Source organism: Spermophilus citellus, assembly GCF_964194105.1.
Source record: "Spermophilus citellus genome assembly, chromosome: 4".
NCBI classification, from domain to species: domain Eukaryota; kingdom Metazoa; phylum Chordata; class Mammalia; order Rodentia; family Sciuridae; genus Spermophilus; species Spermophilus citellus.
The window spans coordinates 32,045,992-32,073,329 of NC_138185.1; positions in this window are offsets into that span (position 1 = coordinate 32,045,992).

The following is a 27,338-nucleotide window of genomic DNA, read 5'->3' on the forward strand; positions in this document are numbered from 1 at the left end:
GAAACCTGGGAGTTCATAGAGCATTACCTGGAAGGGGGTTGAGAGGGTCTCTGCATTTTTTCAGCTTAAGACAAAAACTGACTTGGAGATCCAACATTCTCAGAAGGAGTAATTCCAGCTACCTAAAAGGCCCTTGTATGTCAGAGATATGTTTGGGGTGGTGGTCACATGGAGGGACAAAGGAACAATCAATGACAGGATGGAAGGATAAAGAGGCCCCAGGGTGGTCCTCTATAGGACTTTGTATTATGTCCCAGGGTGGTTGTCCTATACCCATTTTCTCCTCAATTTTATTAAGAAATAATTGACAAACAAAATTATATATTTTTTGGTATACCATGTGGCATTTCAACACACACACACACACACACACACACACACACACACACAGTGAAATGATTAAGTCAAATTAACTCATGTGCTCATTCATTTTTTTGTGTGTTGTGATGAGAGCATTTATGATCTCTTGCTCTTAGCAATCAAGAATGTAGTAAATTATTATTAGCTATAGTCAACATGCAGTGCACTAGATCTCCAGAACTTATGTCCTGTCTACCCGAAATTTGGTATCCTTTGACAACATCTCTCAGTTCTCTCCTTCCTGTCCTCCACCTCCCACCTCAATCCCTGGGCAGCCAATATTCTATTCTCTCCTTCTATGAGTTCAACATTTTTAGATTCCACATATAAGTATTATTCTTTCTGTGTCTAGCTAATTTTACTTAGCACAATGTCTTCTAGGTTGATCCATGTGTGAAATGACAAGATTTCTTTCTTTTTAAAGGCCGAATGGGATTAAATTTTGTGTATGTGCCACATTTTCTCTCTATTCACTCATTGATAGATCCTTAGGTGGATCCCACATCTTGGCTACTGTGAATAGTGCTGCAATGAACATGGCAGTGCGGATGTCTCTTAACCACACTCATTTTATTTCCTTTGATATAGACTCAGAAGTGGAATTGCTGGATCATATGGTTATCCTATTTGTAATTCTTCAGAAAACTTCTCCTTGTTTTCCATAATGGCTGCACCAATTTACGTTCCCACCAATATGTACAAATGGCCAGTGCCTCTCTTGCACACAGCTCCAGTCACCACCCATGTTGCCCCACCTCCTGTATCCTCCCTTCCGGATATTTGTGGGCACTGACTGGATGTGGGCCAGCACCCCAGTACTTTGTGAGTCAAGTGTCAGGACAAGGTGTGACTTGATTCTCCCAGAAATCTCCCTTGTACTAGAGATAGCCTCCTGGGTCAGGGAACTCTTAAGTACCACAGTTCAGTTCCCACCACTCCCCATCACATTGGGAGTCTCAGAAGGTGCAAGTGCCACATTTCCTGGTGGTGACAGATCAGAGGAGGGCCAGACTCGACAACACAGCTGCTGCTGGAGGGGCTGAGAGGTGACTGATTGGTTAAGCCTGCACAGCAGATAGAAAAATCACCCCTTCCTGCCTTCTCAGGCAGAGAAGCCTGCAGTGGAATGCAGAGCCCTCTGCTCTGAGCATTTAAAATCTTAACTGTTGAGGGAGAACTCTTTGTAGATCTTTCTTCTGGTATTGTGTTCTTGAGTAACTCCTTAGTCAAATTGTGGGATCCTGGAGAGTAGGGATTGTGTTTTGGGTTTTTTGTATTTATGAGGTGGTGGGTTCTAGCTTTTTACTCTATGGCCACGGTTAAAAAAAAAAAATGTTAGGAGAGACCATTACGAGCGTCGACCATATTTTGTTCAATAAAAAAGAGAACTTATCCACCAGTTTATATTGTTTCATTCATTTTATGGGAAGAAAAATCATCTTCATGAAACCTGCCTTCCTTTTCATATGGATTGTTGTTCTCTTTTAATCCAGGCAAAGAAAAACAAAAACAAAAACAAAAAATCAAAATGAAAACCCAGGATATTTTCTACAATATGTTAACAGCTGGTTATCTCTGGAAGTTGGGGTCTGGCACAATCAAGAAACAATTCTGAGTAACTGAAGTAAATACGGAATATCTTGGAAGATGTGGTCAGAACATAGATTTGAGAAAGACCCCCAACACCTGGGCAGTGAAAGGTCACTTTCAAAGGCATCTCTCAGATATGGATAATCAGAAATAAAGGGTGCTAGAGTTCCTCAGCTCCAAGCATTTTCCGTCCTTACATCAATCCCTTCAAGAATCAAAATCCTTAAGGAGGGTGACCTTGTTGTCCTAACTTTGATCATATGACCATCCTGGGTTCCATGAAAGCAGAACGCTTTGATGGGAAACCAGTGCTACTACCAAAGAAAGGGAAGGGGTTCTGGGAGGGCAGAAACAACAGATGACCACGACAGGCCACCGACGCTTTTATTCTCCTTTCTTTTTTTTTTTAACTCCCATTTTCACCCCAAATACAGATTGCAGAATCACATCTGTTACATATTCACATTTTTACATAATGCCATATTAGTGACTGTTGTATTCTGCTACCTTTCCTATCCCCTCCTATCCCCCCTCCCCTCCCCTCCCCTCCCATCTTCCCTCTCTACCTCCCCTGCTGTTGTTCAATTCTCTCCCTTTTTCCCCTCCCCCTTGCCCCTCATAACCTCTTATAATTTTATGTATCATTGAAGGTCTCCTTTCTTTTAATTATTATTATTACTTTTGGCAGCACTGGGAATGAAACCCAGTGTTCCAAACACACTAGGAAAATATTCTGTCTCTAAGCTATACCCCCAGCTTTGGCACATTTCTTTTTATCTGTAGTTTTTTATTTAAAAAAAATTTTCCACATTTTTTTTATTGGTGCATTATGGTCGTACATAATGCTGGGATTTGTTGTTATGTATTCATATGTGCATACAATATAACAATGTAATTTGACCAATATGGCCTTTTGACTTTTTGCAGTAAATGTCTAAAATATTTTAATATATTCCTTATAGACTACATAATGTACATTATCATAACAAACCTTTTAAAACTTTTTTATTCATAAAAAATACAACAGGCATTGACCCTCTGAGAGGGAGATGATATGCTAGAAGAGATTCAGAGGCGAACATTTGGGAAGATAAAATGACAGGAAAATATGCAAAATCAACTCTTAGGAAGAACGTAGGCTATAAAGTGGGGAATGGGGTGTATTTGAGAGGTCTCAGGTGTATTTGAGAGGTCCTTCCACCAACCGTATTAGGGAACAGCACCTGGTTATGGTGGGAGGTATTCTGCAGGGCTCCAGGGGTGAGGAAGAAGACCCTAGATGCTTCTGAAGATAGTTGCTGCCCAGAGATCGGAGAGGCAGTCTCTAGAGCTCACATGTGACCTTGCCCAGGGTGTCCATGGAGAAGCTCAGTGACTCCTGCTACAGTTGGTTTTATTAGATGAGAGGATTCTGACATCTGTTCAGCCCTAACTCCTAGGATTCCACCACTTTCCACAGTGCATGCATCTGTGGGGGAAGCCGACTGTCTAACTTGTTTGGAAAGTCAATTGAACTCAATACCTGGATGAATAGAAAAAAGTATAAAAAGAATATAGTTGTAATATTTCTACATTTTCAAAAATATGTCCAAGAGTTAGTATTAAAGATTCTTATCCCTCAGGACACCCTTCTCTTTGTTCCTTCTCTGATCTTTAGTTTCTCTTTCTCTTTTTTTTTTCTTAGCCTCTAGCTACAGCAATGAGGAGATGAGCAGAGGCAAATTGAACCTTTTTAAAAATGATAATATTGATAACATCAAAATTTGTGAAATACAACCAGATATTAAAAAAAACAGTTAAACTCAGAAAATTACTCTTTTGCTCATTTGACATTCAGGAAATTGGTTGTGATGAACTCTTTAGTGAAGTGATTTAGAGCCATTTTGGGTTATTTTCTGCAGACAGGAATTTGAACTGAAATTTCTCAATTCTTTCAAATCTCAGCTGATCTACACCAACTTCTTTGAGACCTATCCACCTTCCGAGTTATCTTTGAGTATTTTAATCCTGGGATAGGTGAAGGACTCTTTTGGGCACAGCAGGCCTTGGGATGTCCTGAATTAGATGTTCTAGATGATTCTGAGGGGGGTCCCTCATTGTTCCAATTTGGAACTGTTTTGGAAGGACTTTGGGAGGCCAACTGCATCCCTCTCAGAAGGATTTCTGAATCAGTCAGGGTCATTTTGAATGATTCCTGGGAGCTCATATATGGACACTGTGCTAAGCCTCTCAGATCCATCTTCATGGATGAACCTACTCCCCAGAAGCTGAAATTGCTGCCTCAAGTCAGCTAATAATGACCAGAATTCTTTGGTAATTGCCCTGACTGAACAAAATTGCCTGTCCAAGGCCACACTCCCTTCCTAGGTGGCCCATATTTGAAGACTGTTCCCTTGCTCCACCTCAACAGCTCCAGTCTTAGCTAAGTTACCCTTACATCCCACTTGACCCTCCAGATTGCTCTGAAATTCTTCATGCTCTATCATTCACCTTACTTAGAATATAGTCTATTAATTTGTTATGCTTTATGTACACATGATTTTTAAGTGTTTCTAGTCTTTCTCAAGATTAGAAACTATGTCCAATATTTATATGAATCCAAGTGGTTTGCACATAGTAGATACTTAATACGTGTAAGTCAACCATTCTGTTATTAGCATTAATGATGACTGCTAATGTTTTTTCAGACTTACTACATTCCAGTTTCTGATCAAAGAACATTGTGTACAGGTGTTCACTTGATCAGTGTATAGCCATAGAACATATGGTATTATTACCATGATTTCAGAGATAAGAAACCCGAGGCTTGGAGAAGTACAATAACATGACCAAGGTTATAGATGATAACTGGTGATTTGTAGTAATCATTATCTTATGTTATAGTATACTTTAAAAAAAGAGGTCTTTATTATTTAATTTTTTAAAAAATATTTATTTTTTAGTTTTAAGTGGACACAATATCTTTATTTTACATTTATGTGGTGCTGAGGATCAAACTCAGTGCCTCAAGCATGTTAAGTGAGCGCTCTACCACTGAGCCCCAGCCCTAGCCCCGATATTATTTAATTTTTAATTTTACTTTTCTCATACTTATGTGATTAAACCATCTTACAGATAAGGAAATAAAGGTTCTTACCATCTAAGTCTGAGTAAAGTCACATAAGGTTTACTGAAAGTCGCAGAAGGGTGACTGAGGGAGATCTAAAGCCAGGACTTCTGCTCTACCTTGAATCTGATGGCCTTTCCAACAACTATGGGGATGCTGAAAGTTGGATATGAGCTCAACTGACAGCTGGATGGACTTAAGATGCACTGAGGATACTTATGGCTCCAGAAACAATAAAAGACTGTCAAACTCCTGGATTGCTTTGTAGTTTCAGAGGAAGTCACAAATGGTGCCAGTCCACATCAATCCAGTATAAAGTAGAGAAGGCAAAAAAGATAAACAGGAGAAATACTCGATGGCTTCTGAAAATACAACCATATAGTCATGACCAAGAAAACCCAAAAAACCTTCCATTGGAATAACTAGAGATATGTGATTAGTAATAATTTTCATATTTTAACTCTTCTAATTTTGAACAAGGACCACAAGTCTGTCACCGAAACCTCTTGCATTTTTTTACAAACCAAAATGACTATCTAATTCAAGGAAAAAGTATGCCCATACCGTGTTTAGAATTTCACATCAATAACCCTCTAAAGATTTACAGAAATTGTGTCCTATTTCTTAGGAATTCTTCTACAGGCTACATCACTACCCTCCAAGTATGTTTACTGCTTAAAAATAAACAATGTAGACAGGAAACCCATGTGGGATAAACATGATCCTTATGTTTTAGTCCCACATTTCAGAAGGGTCAAGGTCTTAATGACTTCATGCTGCATCTATCAGTAGTTTAGCTTGGCTATTTCTTCCTATGCTTTTTTTTTCTTTAATTGACAAATTATAGTTGTATATATTTATGGGGAACAAGGTGATGTTATGATTTTTGAGGCAGACGGGAAATTGGATGACTAGAACACGGGTGTTAATAACTAGACTTTTGATTGTGATCTGTGACCAGCTGGCCTGTCCCAATAAACAAGGTGCACTTTTGTCAGCAGGAGCATGGACAATACAGAGGAGCTTATCTTCAAACTCGGGGAAGTATACACAACACGAGGCCAAGGCCAGATTTCAGCAGCTGCTTGGCTCTTCTTGGAGTTCTGGTCAACCAGGAGTAGCTAGGGCTTTCCTCCCTTTCTTAACAGGCCATCTTCCTTCCTCTCTTTCTTCCCTTGGTGTCCCACTTCTTTAGGCGCAGTGGACAAAGCAGTTGAGAGGCCATTCTTGTCCTTGAGGAGCTCAGATTATAATGAACATTTCATTTGTTAGGGTCTCACCAGGAAAATTCATGAGCATTTAAGACAGAGGGACTTTAGTGACTCAGGCAATAATGATAGCAAGGAATCGTAGACACAGGTGATAGAAGAGCTGAGACGCTAAACAGGGACCAAAGGAACCACCAGAGATTAGCAACAGCAGGCAGCTGTTTCCATCCTTGTTAGGAGAGAGAGAATTAGGGAGTCAAGTTTGGAGGAATCAACTCATCCAAGCTGGAACTTTGGTGGGTTGGCTCAGTGAAAGCAGGAATCACAGTGGGATTTAGCTGCATTGGAGAACTGTCAAGGTAGAGAAGGTAGAACCTGGCTTCTCCACCCCTCCTGTCTTTCCATCCCTGCCACTGCCTATTTTGCATTTTCTGCTTACATTTACAACTAGACCAAATCAAGAATTCTGTGAATATCATTTGATCTTCAACTTCACTTCTAAGTCCTCTTTTTTTCTGTTCTGAACTTCAGAGGCTAATAGTACCTGGGGATTACAGCTTATGTGGACTAGCCCCGAGATTCATAGCAGAGCAGAGGAAACACAAAGATTGTATGGGTGGGTATAGGGGGTCAGGGCCATCACAGCAGGTGTCAAATATTCACCGTAGGATCCTCCTGGACTGTTCTTTCTCTGATTGTTCATCTTTCCACTTCCTGTTTGCCTTAGAGCCCGGATCAGAGTCCCTCCTAGAAAGATCTCTTTTGACTCTGTTAGTCTGAGATCTGTCCCCTGTGCTCCTATGATAACCAGAAGCTTTTGTTAAGACATGGATTATATTCAGTTGTAATTGACAATGTACTGCTTTGTTTTTCTCCATCATCCAAAAGAATCTCAGTGATATTTCTTATCCTTCTTTCTATCCCAAGTCCCAGCACTCTTCTATAGTAGGAGGCTATGAATGAAGAAATGCCTGAAACTTATTAGCTGAGAAGATGTGTAAGACATCAACAGCTGTCTTCACAGGCTGGTTACTTGCATTATGAAATACCAGAATTGCACATTAAAGAAAAAGTAGCCTGAATCACTTTTTTCTTTTGAGAATATACTGTTTTATTTTTAGAGCCAAACCTAAACTCCATAGGTGGGGAGCAGGATATCCTTTATCATTGCTTTTGGATGCTAAATGTGTGTCTTTGGCAGATAGAAACTGTTGACAGATTGCTGGAAGGGCAACCAGAGATGTCAGAAGTGTGAAATAAATGGTCTCGGGAGCTGAAAATTGATCTTCTGAATGCTCCCTTCTCTTACACTGATGGTTATCTGCCAGAATAATATGTCGATTTGTCCTTTGGTCTCTTTTCCCTTCATTCCATCATAAACTGAGTGTTGATAATATAGACAGGAAACAAGAAAATAGTTTTTATTCGATCACTGTACTGCAAGAGTGTATGATCTTCATGTTTGAAAAGAAAGGATTTTATCCCATTGGTCCTTTTTAATTTGCAACAACTGCTCCCTTTCTGTACTGAATTTTATTTGATGGCTTTTTTTTTAAGTAGATGACACTCTTTCTGGCCAAAGTATCTTGTCTCTTGTCTTTCTTCTGAGTTTATGGAGACTGGTTTGACATACTTTGTCAGAAACATTTCTTTCAAACCTTGTAGGATTTCTTTATTCATGAAACAAGGAATAGCTTTCTTCATGAACTTTGTTGAATTAATTAAAAAATTTCAGAATATATGTGCCTACTGAGATATAAAAATTTTAAAGCAAGAAATGTTTTCTATCTTGTTTCTGCATGTAATGAAACATACAACTATATAAACACAATTCATTGTATTTCAGATTTCTTTTATGCATTCTAGTCTTCCCATCACATTGCTTTCCTCTTCAAAATCAGCTGTCATTATTTGTTTCTTGTATATCTTTGTAAAATTATTTCATACATATACAAGTATACCCCCCACAGCAAAGAGATAATACAAATAAAGCATATTGTATATGCTATTTTGCATTTTCTGCTTACATTGTTTTAAACATACCACCATGCAATCCATAAATCTATGCATACCAGGAGGGCTCTTCTTGCACCTTAAATTTCCTAAATAGATCTATTTCTGATGCTTGAAAAGTTACATTTCTGTAGTAGATTTTTCTGCAAATAAATCTGCAACCCGAAAGGAAAGACACATTAAGCTTCCTAAAGGATTCGACACTTCTTACAAACTAGTTAAGAATCTAATTTCCAAATATGCTAATGGGAGAAGGGATTGGTGAAAGCATAAGACACCTTGAATTTTGGGAGAGAAAGATTGCTAGGACAAGGAAGAGAGGTGCTAACTGTAAACTTTCCCTGCTTCTACAGTCTGTGGAGTACACTTCCAAAGTGTAAACAACTCAGAGGGGGTGAAGTCAGGAAAGGCAGAGGGCCAAGGAGAGCAAGACTTGAATCAATATTGCAACACCAATGTGATTGTCAAAGACAAACATATTCTAACCCTGGGAGATAAGGATTGATTTGTAAATGCTGCTAAAACTAGTTGGAAAAACATATTAATTGGGATGATTTCAAGGAATTTTTTCAAAGGATCTCAGATGTATTCAACAATATAACTATAAGGATGTTTGTTCACCACTGCATTCTGATGCTTAAAGAGTTACATTTTCTGTAATAGATTTTTCTGATGAAGTGGTGAAGAAGTTTAAATGACATCAATATCCAACAATGTCATATAAATGACAGTATGTCTGTATAGTGAAGGATCTTGTCAGGAATTTTTAAAGAGGAAGAAAGGGTTTGCAATGTAGTGTTAATTAGGAAAATAAGTGTGTAGACTATTTTTCAATTTTGCAGAAACATATCACTATTAACCTATTTATAAGAATGTATGTTTAGAAAAAGTATACATTTATATTCAACTGATCTGGGTGGTAGGATTGTGAATGATTTTAACTTTCCTTTTTGCTCGTCTGTATTTTCTAAATTTTCTATACTGTGTTCATTTTGCAAAGATAGTTTAGAAAAATGTTAAGATGTGACATAATGTGAAGTAATATATATTGTCAGTTTCAACTTCACTTCCACTTCTTCTGTGTTGCCACATGTCCTTCTTAAAATGATTCATAGAAGTTTAATGCGAAATATGTATTGAAAGGAAAGAGAGGAACTGGGAGATGGGAAAGCGAGAAATGAAAGACAGAGACCAGGCAGAGATGTGCACGAGAGTTTATTTGTCAGAGCTGACAAAGACACATCTCTCCATAGATGGAGAAAGGCAAAACAGGCTTGGGGTTCGGGACTTTTATGGGGCAGGCTCAGGGATTAGAGCTGGGTAGGTCCTAATGCGGGGAGGTTACCAATGGGGTTGGTATGAGGGAGTGGTGAGCCTTTCTCAGAAACACCCTTGGGCAGGAAAGTGAAATTTTTCTTAAAATGCTGGTTGTCACTTAAGATGGCTGTCCAGATGCTAAGCAAGGATCTTACATGTATGATGTTAAAATAATAGGCAATAATGAAATAATAGTAGCCCATGATGAAATAATACTCAAGTAAATCCAGTCTTCTTTCCTGAATTTCTTTCCTGAGAAAGCATCATCTTTTTTTCTCTTCTTAAACTTGGAAGATAGTATTTGCCCTAATATTGTATGTAGTATCTGTAATGAAACAGAAAATCACATCATGTCCAGTGGCTTTTGGAAATTATAAATGTGGTCAGCCAGATGCCTCTATTCCCATTTTACTCTTTCTGATAGTGGACTCTTAGAGGTTGAATGATGGTACATGTTTTCTTTCATTCTAGAGATGTGGGTGTTTTCAAAAGAGGCTTTGTCACTCTAAAGCATGTCTGTGATGGACCTTGGCAGGGGTCCCTAAGTTTATGATTGACTCCACTGATCCACATAGCAAGGAGGTGGCTATATTTGCCTTTGTTGCCGTCAGATACCTGAGAACTTAGGTGATAGCAAAGACTGTCCTGAAAACATGGCTCTTGAAATTAAGTCCTCCCACAGTATCTGTTAAAGAAGCAGGAAGAAAATTATTTTCTCCTACCACATAGAAAAAATAAATACAAACTCACAAAACTTTGAGTAAAGCAATGATCATAAACAAAACAGAGGAAAAAACACATTAAAATAAATAAATGTGTGAATAAGTTCCATAAAAAGTGAACTTATATCCTATTCAATAAATATTTTGGTATGTTTCCAGTTATTTATTGCCATTATAGTGCTGCAAACAACCCTAAAACTTCAGTGCCATAGGACAATAAGCATTTTTTTTTAATATAAGAAAGCTGGGTGATTACATTTGGTGATTTTATGTGGGTTTGTCTTGCATTTATAGGGAGCTAGAAATGGTCTTTTATTCTCCAGCAGGTTAATTTGGCCTTGTTCTCATAGTGGAAGCAGAAGTCCAGGAGATAGGGGAAGTTTTCAAGGGCTCTTGAGTTCTAGGGTTGGAGCTGACTCAATGTCACTTCTGCCACATTTTTTTTTTTTTTTTTTTGGCTGAAGCACATCACAGGGCAAGTTCAAGGGGAAATAAACTCCACCTCTTGATGGGAATTGGTGCAAAGACATATTGTAAAGGGCATAGATTAGAGAAGAGTAGAAAAACGGTGTTGTTTTTGCAATCAATACACAAAAACAACACCATTTTATATTTTGAAAAATAAAAGGTTGCTCCTTGTTGATAATGGGGATGAATAGTGACTGCTCTTTTGTAACAGATTCATCACTTAATAAGATTTTCATATTCTCTCAGTTGATGTTTCACAAAGGTAAAGTCTACATAAAAATGTATTCATGGTATCTATCGTTTTTACAAGGGATAAGAAGAATTGACTATGATGAAACAATACTTTAATTTTCTAACTAGAACTTTATGTTTTGGTTATAAATATGATGCATTTACACGAAAACACTTTTAGTTCTCTCTATATTTGACTTTGAATAAAATTAAGAGAATGTTTATACTCATAGGATTAAAGAATATGAAAGTATCTGAAACTGCAGATTTTAATTTCATTACTAAAGACACTGGCACTAAGAGAGATAAATGATCATGTCCATGACTTTATTTTTTTAAAAAACACAAAATAAAAATGCAGAAAAAGAAAACTCTTATAAAAGAGATAAAAGCCAAAGTTATGGTGAGGGATTCAAGATAAAATATACCTCTAAGGATATAAATTTTATTCTTTTCTTTTTATATGTTTCCCCTCTCTGTACCATGTTAAGGATGATTTCCTCAGATCTGTTTTCTGATTCACTAAGATTTTCCTCAGCTATCTCTAGTCTACTGTATAAACCATTTCATTTTCTAATACTTTATTTTTCAATTCTAGAATTATTTGGCTTTTTTCTCCCCATAATATCCTGGAAGTGTCATAGTGGATGTTTTCAAATAGTATATGTGATACTTTCTGAATTGTGATTTGGGAACTATGCTCCTGAATTGGCCTTATTCACTTTCTGATGAGTACCGCTGTGAGGATAAGTGACCCAATACAGAACTGGGCTTAGTGCAAGTCAGAAGTCTACTGGGCTATAGCTTTGAATTTACGAGTTGTTTTTCCTTTTGGTGTTTTAACTGACTTGGTGGCAGCACCTGTTGTGATTAGCTACAAAACTGGACCACAACTTAAGGAAGACTCTTGACAGTTCTTACTAGCTTTTAAAGTTTTATTTTTAAAATTTGAATAATACTTTGGAAGTTATACATTCTGTTTTTTATTGTGTAGTTGTTTCTATTAAGCTAGACATAGGGAATTTACTGCCTAGTCCCATAAATCTTAAAAGCTTATGAGATCAATCTCATAACTATTATGAACTTCTATTCCATATCATCCCACCATGCCTTGGTTTATAAACCCCTCCCTTACATTATAGTGGAGCAATAAATGATGACTTTTCTGACAACCATTTAGAGGCTACAAGACATAGGCTCAGGACAGAATGAAAGATGAAAGTCATGGCAACTAGGATGTCTGTCTGGAGAGGTCAAAAAGTACATTTTTCACTTTGTGAATTTCTTATATATCTCTTCTTATATATCTCTAAATATTTTAAGAAATACTTATTTTAAAGCTACTTTCAGATTTAACTGCATGAACTCTAGCTCTTCTTGGGGAATTCTTCATTCTTTCCGGCTGCTAACTATATCTCTAATGGTGGCGGGTTTCCATTGTGCATGGTGGTGAGTTTCCTTTGTGTGCTTTGTTATTTCTGCTCGAGCTCATTTTTGATGGTGGATATTTTATTCAAAATGATGCCTGAAGCTACGCAGTCATTCCCTAGTGCAGTTATGCTATAGATTCTGTTGGGGCTTTGTTGGGTTTACTGGCTCCAGATGAGTTATTATACTATGTTTTCGCTTGGCTTTTATGTGCCGTTTAGGTTTGCATCCATATGCAAGATGTTCAAAGAAATTCTCTGGTAATTTTTTTTCCTACTAGAGTCTGGGGTATATGTTTCACTTTTGTATCATAACTTTAGGCAGGGGTGGAATTTTCTTAGATTCTATTCAAGGATGGTGCGTCTACCCAGGCTCTTGGCTTTTTGACCCAAACTCTAGGGCATCTTTCTAATCTGATCAATCTTGAAGGCTATTGTGGCTTCAACTCTTGCTAAGCTTTGTGACTTTGGATGTGAATTTCCTCTGTGTTTATGGCACCTGAATTTCCCCTGTCTTATTTTAAGGCTCAGCTATGTGATTTTATTTTTTTAAACATATTTTAGACATATGGGGAAAGACAGGGTTTCTAGTATCAAGTTTTGTGCTGATTAGAAAATCTGTTGATGGCATACTTAGAAAGATTGTGCTTAGTCACAAACACAATATATAGGCAAAGTCGTTCTAGGTAGTAGTAAGAACAGTAAAGATAAATACAGCTGGAAAAGAGCTAGGGAATTGGGGTTTATTTTAGAGGGAGGTCATGGAAAACCTCTCAAAGGAGGTAATATTCGAACAGAGTCCCGACTGTAGCAAGGAAGTGAGCCACACAAAGATCTCAGGCCATAAGATATCAAGTGCACAGATCCAGGGTTGAGTTGAGCTTGGCATTCTTAGAAAGGCTTTAGGTATTCCAGTGTAGCCACAGTAGCTTGGGCAAGGTGGAGAGTGAGGAGATGAGCATATACAAATGGGAGATCACATGGAAGTTCTAAGCCATGATGGGTTGGGAATTTGGATTTTATGCTCATGTGAGGGGAAGCCTTTTGGAGGGCTTTTGAGAGAGTGTCATATGATACTACTTATGTTTATAAGGGGCATTCTTATTGCTGTTGGTGAAGGGACTACAGGGAGATGAAATGGAAATACAGAGATTCATCATGAAATTTTCTCTGCTCCAGGCACATGGTGATGGTAGCTGGAAACAGGGTAGTAGCAGCGGAAATGTTATGTGTCCAGATTCAGCATGCATTTTAAAGGGAAAGTTAATAGAACATGCAGGGTGTTAAGGAAAGGGTAATCCAAGGTAACCCTTTGATTTCTTTTTTTCTGAACAACTGGGTTTTTGGTAGTGCTATTTGTTGAACTTGGAAGGGTAAACAATTTAGAGTTCAGTTTGTGGCATGATATATTTGAGATGAGTATTAGACATTCAAGTCGAGTTATCCAGTAGGCAGTTTAATAAAACAATCTGACACACAGGAGAGAGGTTGGAGCTAAAGAACTATGTTTAGGAGCCATCATCATACAGTTTTATAATCCATGGACTGCATGAGAGCACTCATGGAGTGGTTGTTAAATGCAAGGTATTCTTAATATTGGTACATAGAAACATAAAATTCAAGATGTCTGTGAATGTAGATTTTTTAAAAAATTGCATACTTGTTTTCAGTAACCTCTGTAGAGAATTAACAATTACTTACTTTGTGAATGTAGGTTACAAACCATAGTAGTATTTGCAGTATCTCTGATTTTGTTCTCAATAGAAATGAGAGATGTTTTATGTCACAGTATAAATGTTGCAGATGTCTTGAAATATTGTTTCTTGGGAAACTTATCATCATTACCCAGAGATCACAGTGATATTAAACCTACCTCTTGACCATGTAATTGAATGCATTAAAAAAGCATGCCACAAGCAAAAAACCATTTAAGAAGTATTTTTTTTATTGTTGGTCGTTCCAAACATTACATAGTTCTTAATATATCATATTTCACAGTTTGATTCAAGTGGGTTATGAACTCCCATTTTTACTCCGTATACAGATTGCTGTATCACATCAGTTACACTTCCATTGATTTACATATTGCCATTCTAGTGACTGATGTATTCTGCTGTCTATCCTATTCTCTACTATCCCCCTTCCCCTCCCCTCCCCTCCCCTCCCCTTTTCTCTCTCTACCCCCTCTACTGTAAATCATTTCTTCCACTTGTATTATTTTTCTCTTACCCCTCCTTTCCTCTTATATGTAATTTTGTATAACCCTGAGGATCACCTTCCATTTCCATGCGATTTCCCTTCTCACTCCCTTTCCCTCCCACCTCTCATCCCTGTTTAATGTTAATCTTCTTCTCAAGCTCTTCGTCCCTACCCTGTCCTTGGTTACTCCCCTTATATCAAAGCAGTCATTTGGCATTTGTTTTTTAAGGATTAGCTAGCTTCACTTAGCATAATCTGCTCTAATGCCATCCATTTCCCTCCAAATTCTATGATTTTGTCATTTTTTAATGCAGAGTAATACTCCATTGTGTATAAATGCCACATTTTTTTATCCATTCATCTATTGAAGGGCATCTAGGTTGGTTCCACAATCTTGCTATCGTGAATTGTGCTGCTATGAACATCGATGTAGCAGTGTCCCTGTAGCATGCTCTTATTAGGTCTTTAGGGAATAGACCAAGAAGGGGAATAGCTGGGTCAAATGGTGGTTCCATTCCCAGCTTTCCAAGAAATCTCTATACTGCTTTCCAAATTGGCTGCACCAATTTGCAGTCCCACCAACAATGAACAAGTGTACCCTTTTCCCCGCATCCTCTCCAGCACTTGTTGTTGTTGGACTTCATAATGGCTGCCAATCTTACTGGAGTGAGATGGTATCTTAGGGTGGTTTTGATTTTCATTTCTCTGACTGCTAGCGATGTTGAGCATTTTTTCAGGTACTTATTGATTGATTGTATGTCCTCCTCTGAGAAGTGTCTGTTCAGGTCCTTGGCCCATTTGTTGATTGGGTTATTTGTTATCTTATTGTCTAATTTTTTGAGTTCTTTGTACATTCTGGATATTAGGGCTCTATCTGAAGTGTGTGGAGTAAAGATTTGTTCCCAGGATGTAGGCTCCATGTTTATCTCTCTTATTGTTTCTTTTGCTCAGAAAAAACTTTTTAGTTTGAGTAAGTCCCATTTGTTGATTCTAGTTGTTAACTCTTACGCTATGGGTGTCCTATTGAGGAATTTGGAGCCCGACCCCACAGTATGTAGATCATAGCCAACTTTTTCTTCTATCAGACGCCGTGTCTCTGATTTAATATCAAGCTCCTTGATCCATTTTGAGTTAAGTTTTGTGCATGGCGAGAGAAAGGGATTCTGTTTCATTTTGATGCAAATGGATTTCCAGTTTTCCCAACACCATTTGTTGAAGATGCTATCCTTCCTCCATTGCATGCTTTTAGCCCCTTTATCAAATATAAGATAGTTGTAGTTTTGTGGATTGGTTACTGTGTCCTCTATTCTGTACCATTGGTCCACCCGCCTGTTTTGGTACCAGTACCATGCTGTTTTGTTACTATTGCTCTGTAATATAGTTTGAAGTCTGGTATCGCTATACCGCCTGATTCACACTTTCTGCTTAGCATTGTTTTTGCTATTCTGGGTTTTTTATTATTCCATATGAATTTCATGATTGCTTTATCTATTTCTACAAGAAATGCTGTTGGGATTTTGATTGGCTTAGCATTGAACTTATAGAGAACTTTTGGTAATATTGCCATTTTGATGATGTTAGTTCTGCCTATCCATGAGCAGGGTATATTTTTCCATCTTCTGAGGTCTTCTTCTATATCTCTCTTTAGGGTTCTGTAGTTTTCATTGTATAGGTCTTTCACCTCTTTTGTTAGGTTGATTCCCAAGTATTTTATTTTTTTTTTGTGGGATATTGTGAATGGAGTAGTTGTCCTCATTTCCATTTCAGAGGATTTGTCGCTGATATACAGGAATGCATTTGATTTATGCGTGTTGATTTTATATCCTGCCACTTTGCTGAATTCATTTATTAGCTCTAATAGTTTCTTTGTAGACCCTTTTGGGTCTGTTAGGTATAGAATCATATCATCTGCAAATAGTGATAATTTAAGTTCTTCTTTTCCTATTTTTATGCCTTTAATTTCTTTCGTCTGTCTAATTGCTCTGGCCAGTGTTTCGAGGACTATGTTGAACAGAAGTGGTGACAGAGGGCATCCCTGTCTTGTACCAGATCTTAGAGGGAATGCCTTCAATTTTTCTCCATTCAGAATGATGCTGGCCTGTGGCTTATCATAGATGGCTTTTACAATGTTGAGGTATGATCCTGTTATCCCTAATTTTTCTAGTGTTTTGAACATAAAGGGATGCTGTACTTTGTCGAATGCTTTTTCTGCATCTATCGAGATGATCATATGGTTCTTATTTTTAAGTCTATTGATGTGGTGAATAACATTTATTGATTTCCGTATATTGAACCAGCCTTGCATCCCAGGGATGAATCCTACTTGATCATGGTGTATAATTTTTTTGATATGTTTTTGAATCCGATTCGCCAGAATTTTATTGAGGATTTTTGCATCTAGGTTCATTAGAGATATTGGTCTGTAGTTTTCTTTCTTTGAAGTGTCTCTGTCTGGTTTAGGCATCAGGGTGATGTTGGCCTCGTAGAATGTATTTGGAAGTTCTCCCTCTTTTTCTATTTCCTGAAATAGCTTGAAAAGTATTGGTGTTAGTTCCTCTTTAAAGGTTTTGTAAAACTCTGCTGTATACCCATCCGGTCCTGGGCTTTTCTTAGTTGGTAGTCTTTTGATGGTTTCTTCTATTTCCTCTATTGTTATTGGTCTGTTTAGGTTGTCTATATCTTCCTGACTCAATCTGGGCAGATCATATGACTTAAGAAATTTATCTATGCCTTCACTATCTTCTATTTTATTGGAGTATAAGGATTCAAAATAATTTCTGATTATCTTCTGTATTTCTGAAGTGTCTGTTGTGATATTGCCCTTTTCATCCCGTATGCTAGTAATTTGGGTTCTCTCTGTTCTTCTCTTCGTTAGCATGGCTAAGGGTCTGTCGATTTTATTTATGTTTTTAAAGAACCAACTTTTAGTTTTGTCAACTTTTTCAATTGTTTCTTTTGTTTCGATTTCATTAATTTCAGCTCTGATTTTAATTATTTCTTGCCTTCTACTTCTTTTGCTGTTGTTTTGTTCTTCTTTTTCTAGGATTTTGAGATGAAGTATGAGATCATTTATTTGTTGGTTTTTTCTTTTTTTCAGGAATGAGCTCCAAGCAATGAATTTTCCTCTTAGAACTGCTTTCAATGTGTTCCATGGATTCCCATATGTTGTGTCTGTGTTTTCATTTAACTCTAAGAATTTTTTAATTTCCTCCTTAATGTCTTCTATAACCCATTGATCATTCAGTAACCTATTGTTCATTCTCCAAGTGATGCATGATTTTTCCTTCCTTCTTTTATCGTTGATTTTCAGTTTCATTCCATTATGATCAGATAAGATGCATGGTATTATCTCTACTCCTTTATATTGTCTAAGAGCTGCCCTGTGACATAATATATGATCTATTTTTGAGAAGGATCCATGTGCTGCTGAGAAAAAAGTGTAACTACTTGATGTTGGGTGGTATATTCTATATATGTCAATTAAGTCTAGGTTGTTAATTGTGTTATTGAGTTCTATTGTTTCCTTATTTAACTTTTGTTTGGAAGATCTGTCCAGTGGTGAGAGAGGTGTGTTGAAGTCTCCCATGATTATTGTATGGTGGTCTATTAGTCTCTTGAACTTGAGAAGAGTTTGCTTGATGAACATAGCTGCATCATTGTTTGGGGCATATATATTTATGATTGTTATGTCTTGTTGGTGTATGGTTCCCTTGAGCAGTATGCAGTGTCCCTCTTTATCCCTTTTGATTAACTTTGGCTTGAAATCTATTTTACTTGATATGAGTGTGGACACTCCTGCTTGTTTCCGCAGTCCATATGAGTGGAATGATTTTTCCCAACCTTTCACCTTCAGTCTATGTATATCTTTTCCTATCAAATGCGTCTCCTGTAGGCAGCATATTGTTGGGTCTTGTTTTGTGATCCATTCAACTAGCCTGTGTCTCTTAATTGGTGAGTTTAAGCCGTTAACATTTAGGGTTATTATTGAGATATGGTTTGTTCCTCCAGCCATATTTGTTTATTAATGTTACTAAACCTGATTTGTTTTCCACTTTGATTACTTTCCCCCCTTTACTGTCCTACCTCCCACTGTTGGTTTTCAATGTTATTTTCCATTTCCTCTTCCTGTAATGTTTTGCCAAGGATTTTTTGAAGAGATGGTTTTGTAGCTGCGAATTCTTTTAACTTTTATTTATCGTGGAAGGTTTTAATTTCATCTTCCATCCTGAAGCTTAATTTCACCGGATACACGATTATTGGTTGGAACCCATTTTCTTTCAGTGTTTGAAATATGTTATTCCAGGATCTTCTAGCTTTCAGAGTCTGTGTTGAGAGATCAGCTGTTATCCTGATTGATTTACCCCTAAATGTAATCTGCTTCCTTTCTCTTGTAGCTTTTAAAATTCTCTCCTTATTCTGTATGTTGGGCATCTTCATTATAATGTGTCTAGGTGTGGATCTCTTATGATTTTGCACATTCGGCGTCCTGTAGGCTTCTAGGATTTGGGATTCTGTCTCATTCTTCAAGTCTGGGAAGTTTTCTCGTATTATTTCATTGAATAGATTGTTTATTCCTTTGGTTTGGAGCTCTGTGCCTTCCTGTATCCCAATGACTCTTAAGTTTGGTCTCTTCATATTATCCCATATTTCTTGGATGTTCTGCTCATGGTTTCTTAGCAGACTTGCTGAGCTGTCTATGTTCTTTTCAAGTTGAAATACTTTGTCTTCATTGTCGCATGTTCTATCTTCTAAGTGATCTACTCTGCTGGTAGTATTCTCAATTGAGGTTTTAAGTTGGTTTATTGCTTCCTGCATTTCTAGGATTTCTATTTGTTTGTTTTTTATTACCTCTATCTCCCTGTGAAATTGATCTTTTACTTCCTGTATTTGTTTATGTAGTTCCTTGTCAAAGTGATCTTTCATTGTCTGATTTTGCTGTCTCATGTCTTCCTTGAGACTCCAGATCATCTGAAGCATGTATATCCTGAACTCTTTATCTGACATTCCATCTGTTGCAGCTATTACCTCTTCTAAAGTTGAGTTGACCTGCATTGCTTGTGGTCCTTTCTTTCCTTGTCTTTCCATACTGCTCGCGTTTCTTTCTGCTTGGTGAAACTGTTGTGTTTTTGAAATTTTCCCCCTATTTATTTATATTGCTCTTGTATAGTTGGGAGATCTCCCTTGCAGGGCGGGTAGTGGCTGTGCTCCTCCTCTAATTAGGGTGATCTATCTACTACGCTGGTTGGTCGCAGGTCTGCCCACCCTGCGGGCACGTGTGGCGGCTCTGCTCTGCCCCCACTCCAATTGTGGTGACGTAACTACCATGCCCTCGGTTTGTTGGTCCTGATCCGGATGTGGGCGGCAGCTCTGCTCCGCCCCTACTCCAATTGGTGTGACGTGTCTACCACGCTGGTCGGCCTCTAAGCCTGTTCCGCCGGTGGGTCGCAGTTCTGCCTACCTTGCGGGCTCGGGCAGCAGTTCTGCTCAGCCCCCACTCCCAGTGGGGGTACCTGACTGCCTCTCCAACGGGTCACTGGGCCTTTTCCGGACACGGGCGGCGGCTCTGCTCCACCCCCACTCCAACCAGTGTGACGTGACTGCCTCGGTGCTACTTGTCCACCACACTGGCAGGCTGCCGGGCCTGTCCTGCCAGTGGGTCGCAGGTCTGCCTACCTTGCAGGCTCAGACGGCTGCTCTGCACAGCCCCCACTCCAAATGGGATGATTAGGCTACCGCGCCGTCGGGTTGCTGGTCCTGGCTACTCTCCTTGGCCCCAGCTGCAGTTCTGGTGTCGTGATACCATGCCGGCGGGTCACTTGGCCTGCTCTGGGTGCAGGCGGCAGCTCCACTCTGCCCCCCAGGCTCCCACAGCACCCAGCAGGACCCGGACCGAGAAACAGTCCCCGCAGGTTCCCCAGCCCTGGGCCAAAGCAGCTTCGGGAGCCAGAACCTGGCCTCTCGGATCCCGGCCACGCTCCGCTAGGAGCAGGCTCCACAGAGTGACCCCCGAGGGTTCCCCAGCCCCAGGCCAAAGCAGCCCCGGGAGCCCGAGCCCGGCCGCTCCAAACTCTCCCAGCTCGGTGCACGCTCCGCTAGGAGCAGGCCCAAAGACGCAGTCCCCGCAGGCTCCCCAGCCCCGGGCCAAAACTGTTCCAGGAGTCAGAGCCCAGCCGCCCCTCAGCACACGTTCCACTTGGAGCTGGCCTCAGCACGCAGTCCCCGCAGGTTCTCCAGCCCTGGGCCAAAGCAGCCCGGGGAACCAGAATCCGGCCACTCAAAGCCCGGCACATGCCTTGCCAGGAACGAGCCCCGAGGAGTATTCTCCTCAGGTTCTCCAGCCCCGAGCCTGAGCGATCTGTCTGCGAGACGCAGGCAAATACCAGCCTGAAATCACCTGTTCCGTAGTTGAATGAGCTGAGATCAGTAGAAAACAGGGATGATTACATCAGCTCTCCAAGATGGCGGCTGCTGTCCTCCTCTGTGGTCCGACCGGTGTCGAGAACCGAACTGGACCGCTTCTCTCCTCTGTCTCAAAGCCGGAACTCAGCAGTAAGCACGGCCATTGCACCGCTGGCAGGAGCCCCCAGAATCCGCATCGCTGTACTCCCGCTCCGGTACCTCGCCGACCAGGCTCTGCTACCCTCCGTGCGGAGAAATCGCCCGCAACCGAGCCCCCGCAGCCGAACCCCGCGCGATGTAAATCCGTCCTCTAGATTCTGGAGCACCTCAATTTCACTGGAAATTCCCAAGAAGGTAGCCTTCAGCCGTTTCACCTCGTCTTTCTCCCGCACAGTGACGCGGCGCACTGGGGTGATGCACTCCCATCGCTGCTATCTTCCTTAAGAAGTATTTTGACAATTATATGTCAAAGTCTTTTTGTATAATTCTATATACTTTATTGTACACCTTTAAAAATGTTGCTCTAAGAAAGAGCCTCAGAAACTTCTCCAGGATGTTAACACCAAAGAATTGAAGAAGGTGTGGTGTAGATAAAGAAGAGAGGGAGAGACCTCCTAAATTAGTGGTTAATAGTGGAGACAAGCCAGAAAGGTACTCAAAGGTCACAGAAGAGTTCATATGGAACCAACTGATTATATTTTCTGTCATCAGACAGAGCAAGCACTTGAATAGACATTAACATTAGTTATAGAGAGAAAAATTTTAAATTTAAATTTTTGTATGCCAGAGGCTGCTGCTTGGGAATACTAGAACATAATGTACTAGGAGGTTTTGAAGCCAGAGAGAAATATTTCAAGGAAAGAGAGATTGACCATGGCAAATATTGTTGACCCTTGGATTTGGCTAAATGTAAAGAAAATTCTCCTTAACTGAGTCAAAGCAATTTCAGTAGTTGTGTTGGATTCAAAAGCCCAATTTTTAACAGAGGATAAAATGGAGATGAGAAACAGAGAAATTAAGTAAAGGTTTCTCTCTCTTTTTAAGGTCTCTTTTTGAGGACTTTTACTATAAAGGAGAGCAGAGAAATTTGAAGGAGTTGTAAAGGTAAGAGAAGGCAAGAGAAGAGGCAAGAGAAGACTCTCACTTTCTTCTTCTGTTCTTTTATTTCTTTTTAAAAAAGATTGGTGATATTACATTATACCAAGGGGAATAGTCCAAGAAACTGATGATGTAGTAGAGAGAACGGATTACTGAAGAAGAGATAGAGGCTCTAACCCAGAAGGACTGGGTTTTCGGTTGAGTGGGAATAGTTTATCCATTATAACAGGAGATCAGTTGGTGCCATGATTGGGTTGGCATATTTGGTGGTTTTCTGGTTGTGTTTATCTTTTCAGTGAAAGGAGAGCAGAGTTCATCAATGGGAGTGGGAGTATGGAGGGGGTCTGAAGTCTGTGCGGAGTGAGCTGAGATGACTGGGAGGGTGATTCGTGACTGAGAAAAGGAAGAATTGTTGATGGAAAACTCTGCTGGTAAATTCAGTGGGCACTGTGAGGGAATGGGGGAAAATGCAGGCAACAGTCTAAAAGGTGAGCAATACAAACTATAAAAAGGAGGAAGGTCAACTTAATAAAGATAAAATCTGATATTAAGTAGAGTGACTACAAAAATAGACTAGAAAGGATAAACAAAATGAAAAGATTCCTCTATATGTACTTCCAAAAAAATCCACCATTGCCACAAATAATAAAGGAAAAAGAGAAAAATTCAATAATAGAGAGGAGAAACTAAATGTATTTATGGATATAGAAAAGAGTAAAAGTGATAAGAACGTATTATGTGTGTTCTATGGTAACACTTTAAAAATCTAGTGGAAATGCATAATGTCCTAACACAAATAATAACTAAAATTGCCCACAAAGACAGTAGAAAATGTTAAACAGATTAATCAAAATGAAAATGTGTTCAAGATAAAAATAGAATTTTAAAAAGGCAGACTTAAGAAGTTTTAAAACAATTTTTTTTTACAGACTTCAAAGAAGAGTCAATTTCTAAATTGCCTAAATTATTCCAATTATGGAGTAAGAGGGAAAATTCATAGATTCATTTTATGAAGTTGGAATCACCTTAATACCAAAACTTGATAGTTAGAGAAAAGAAAACTATGGGAATTTACACTTGAATAAGCATGAAAAATTCCTAAATACTATATTAGTGGGAATGGTATTTTGAGTGAGCAGGACTCAAAAGATGTCCTCAGAAAAGCAACTTTTCTCCCCTCTGTGCTAGGATTTCTCCTGAAATATACAGCAAGTTCCGTGACTTTAAAAATTATAACTATTAACACATATTAATTGCAAAAATTAGTGTGTTTCATTGTGACATTTCCATATGTGTATATAATGGTATATAATGTGATTTTATAGCCATTTTCACATAATAAACACTCTTCATGTCATGTGTGATTCTCAATGATACTCTTATTTCTATAATTTAAATTTCCAGACTTGTATAATAATTAAAATTCTAAACTCAGAATTAACACTAATCTCCTCAAGTTAGGGCTCGCTCCTGGATATTCAGTCATGTGGAGAGAGGGTGGTGTTGTGGGGGGCATGGTGGGCTTCTAATTATTTTTCTGCTTTCTAATTCTCTCCCCTCAGTCACCTCTACTCTGTCATCATATAGTATCTTAGGCAGTTTCTTGCTCCCTAGATTTTTCAGGTGTGAATCAAACATCTTGTACATTGTGTGCCTCAAGGTTCAGGAGATACACATTGAAAGACACAGAAGTATAATTTTCTTACAATTGTAAACTCTAATAAAACTCTTGCAGCAACAACAACAGAGATAATTGTCAAGAGTTTTTGTCATTATTTACATTATAGTCTCCACTAGGGCAAGAACTTTGGTTGCCTTATCATTGAGTGAAAGATATAAAGGAAACTTTCTACCCTTGAAGGATCATTTGTATTATATTATTATAATCATCAGACAGCATCTATTGAATGTGCCCTATGTTCACATTTACTCTAAGGTTAGCTATATGAATTTAATCCCTGAGAAACTATGTCATGTTATGCAATTAGCAACAAGATTGGAGATTTGTGCATAGCATGCTTGAGGTATTCAGTAGGTAACATAGTGGAAGAACAAAGGAAGAAATAGATAAACGGGGAAGCCAGCTGGGGAAGTCATTAAGCATGTAAGATTTTTGCTTTTAATGGTGAGGTTTTAAAATACAAAAAGTGTTTTATGTTTCTCATATCAAATGTACTTTAACGTTTATGCTTGTTTTTGAGTCGGCCTTACAGATAGGCAAAATTATTAATGCAATGTAAAGCAGTACTGGAGGTTGCCAGTAGATGGAACCATAGATTTTAGAAATTCAGACTAAGTTTTCCTTCTTAGTAAAAGGTAATGTAACAGTTTTAAGAAAGCACCACTTTTTTTTTTTTTTAATAACACTTTTCTGGACACATGTCAACCACACTACAGAGTAGCAGCAGCAGCAAAAAAAATTTTAAGTACAAGATTCATTCTTTGAGGTTACTTTTTAAAGGGTAAATCTTGGTGAAATATTTTAAATTTCACATTTATAATGTAATGCAAAGGCGAAGGTTTAGAAAGAAAGCCTCCCCAGAGACATCAAATGATCAATGAATGCTGTAGGTAGAGAAGAGGAAGGTGGTATCAAGGGATTTGTTTGTTTCTTTGTTTATTCATTTTGCAGTTAACAATTTATATTTTTTGTTTAGATTCAATTCCATAAGTATAACTTACACTGAACATCATAGTTGTTATACATGAAGAGCTTAATTAAAGTGCATTTTACATTTTGCCAATATTTTGAGGGACAGAATTAAATACATGTGCTCATCAAATTTAAGGATTAAGCTTAAAAATACAGATTTATTGTTCAGAAAGAAAATTCTAATATTTCAACAAAAGTGATTTAATGATGTTCCTTCATGCTCAAAATAAAAAGGACCAAGTGGAGAAGTTAAAAATAAGAACACAAACAGAACTCTATTTATGGCTGCAAGATTAGTATTTTTGCTTCTTTAAGATAATAATCATGTGTTACACTAAATTAGTTTTGTTAAATAAAATTTTGCTAGTTTATAGTTTGTTTGTGTTTGACTTGAATTTTATATAGTGGTTAAGAGGTTATGAGTTAAAAAGAGTTTAGATGCTGTTGACTATTTGTATTATTTAAATGATACAAATTTTATAATGATTGACTACCTATAAGAATTTTTACCTTTATGGAGTAGTGAATCCATTATACCATATTTTTAATATTTTTAAAATTTTTCATTTTTACTTGTTCTACTTAATTATATGACAGTGGAATGCATTTTGATATGTCATACATGAAGAGTATAATTTCTTATTCTTCTGCTTTTATATGACGTGGAATTGCACCAGTTGCATAATCATATATGCACATAGGGTAATAATGTCTAATTGATTCTACTATCCTTCCTCTCCTATACCGCTCCCCTCCCCCTTCACTCCCCTCTGCCTAATCGGAAGTACCTCTATTCTTCCCTAGCACCTCCCCACTCTCGCCCCGCACATCTTATTGTGAATTAGTATCTGCATATCAGAGAAAACATTCAGCCGTTGTTTTTTTAGGATTGGCTTATTTCACTTAGCATGATATTCTCCATCTCCATCCATTTACTAGCAAATGCTATAATTTCATTCTTCTTTAAGGCTGAGTAATATTCCATTGTGTCTATGTACCACATTTTCTTGATCCATTCATCTGTTGAAGGGCATCTAGGTTGGTCCCACAGTTTAGCTATTGTGAATTGAACTGCTGTAAACAGTGAAGTGGCTATGTCACTGCAGTATGCTGATTTTAAGTTCTTTGGGTATAAACTGAGGAGTGGGATAGCTGGGTCAAATGGTGGTCCCATTCCAAGTTTTCTGAGAAATATGCATACTCTTTTCCATAATGTTTGCTTTAATTGAAGAAGACCTTAGAAGATGGAAAGATCTCCCATGCTTTGGACAGGCAGAATTAACATTGTGAAAATGGCCATACTCTCAAAAGTGTTATACAGATTTAATGCAATTCCTATTAAAATCCCAGTGACATTCTTCATAGAAATAGAAAAAACAATCATGAAATTCATTTGGAAAAATAAGAGACCCAGAATAGCCAAAACAATCCTTACCAAAAAAATGAAGCAAGAGGCATCACAATACCAGATAAACTATATTACAGAGCCGTGGTAACAAAAAATGGCATGGTTTGTGCAACCAAATGGTACAGGATAGAGGACATAGAGTCAAACCCACATAAATATAGTTATCTCATACTAAGCAAAGGTACCCAAAACATTTATTGGAGAAAAGATAGTTTATTCAACAAATGCTGTTGGGAAAACTGGAAATTGATATGTGACAAAATGAAACTAAACCCCTATTTCTCACCCTGCACAAAACTCAACTCAAAGTGGGTAAAAGACTTAGGCACTGGACAAAGACCCACCCCCTAATAGAAGAAAAAGTAGGCCCAAATCTTCATCATGTCAGCTTAGGAACTGAGTTTCTATTTACTTATTTATTTGTTTTTGTGTTTGTTTTTTTCCATATTTTGTTTTGGTGCATTATAGCTGTACCTGATGGTGATATTTGTTTTTACATATTTGTACATGCACACAATGTAACAGTATAATCTGGTCAATATCATTCTCCAGTATTTCCTCTTTCTTTCCCTCCCTCTGGTCTTTTTCCTCTACTCTGTTGGTCTCCCTTTGCTTTCCATGAGATCCCCACTGCAACCTTTCTTTCCCTTCTTCCTCTCCAGCTTCCACATATGAGAGAAAACATATGACCTATGACCTTTGGAATTTGGCTTATTTAGCTTAAAATAATGGTCCCAAATTTCATCCATTTTCCTACAAATGGCATAATTTCATTTTTTCTTTATGGTATTGAGGGATTTCAATACAAGATTATTATCATGGGCCATCTTGTATGTTTTTATAATTTTTATCTTAATCATTCATTGCTTGACTGGAGAATAGGCCTGTTGCTTATGGATTTGGTATAGTTTTCATGCCTAACTTTGTGTTATATTAAGGCTTATGTTAAAGTTTACCTGATAAATAGAGCCAAAGTTTAGGAAAACCGAGGTATCAATGGGCTGAAGGTCATGCAGTTTGGTATCAATAGAAATTGTGTGTCCTGGTATCTGAAGTTTTGAAAGATGACCTTTGGGCAAGGACCAATTGTCACCAAGTCATGACCATAGGGAGCTGGTCTTGATTCAAGGGGAGCCAGA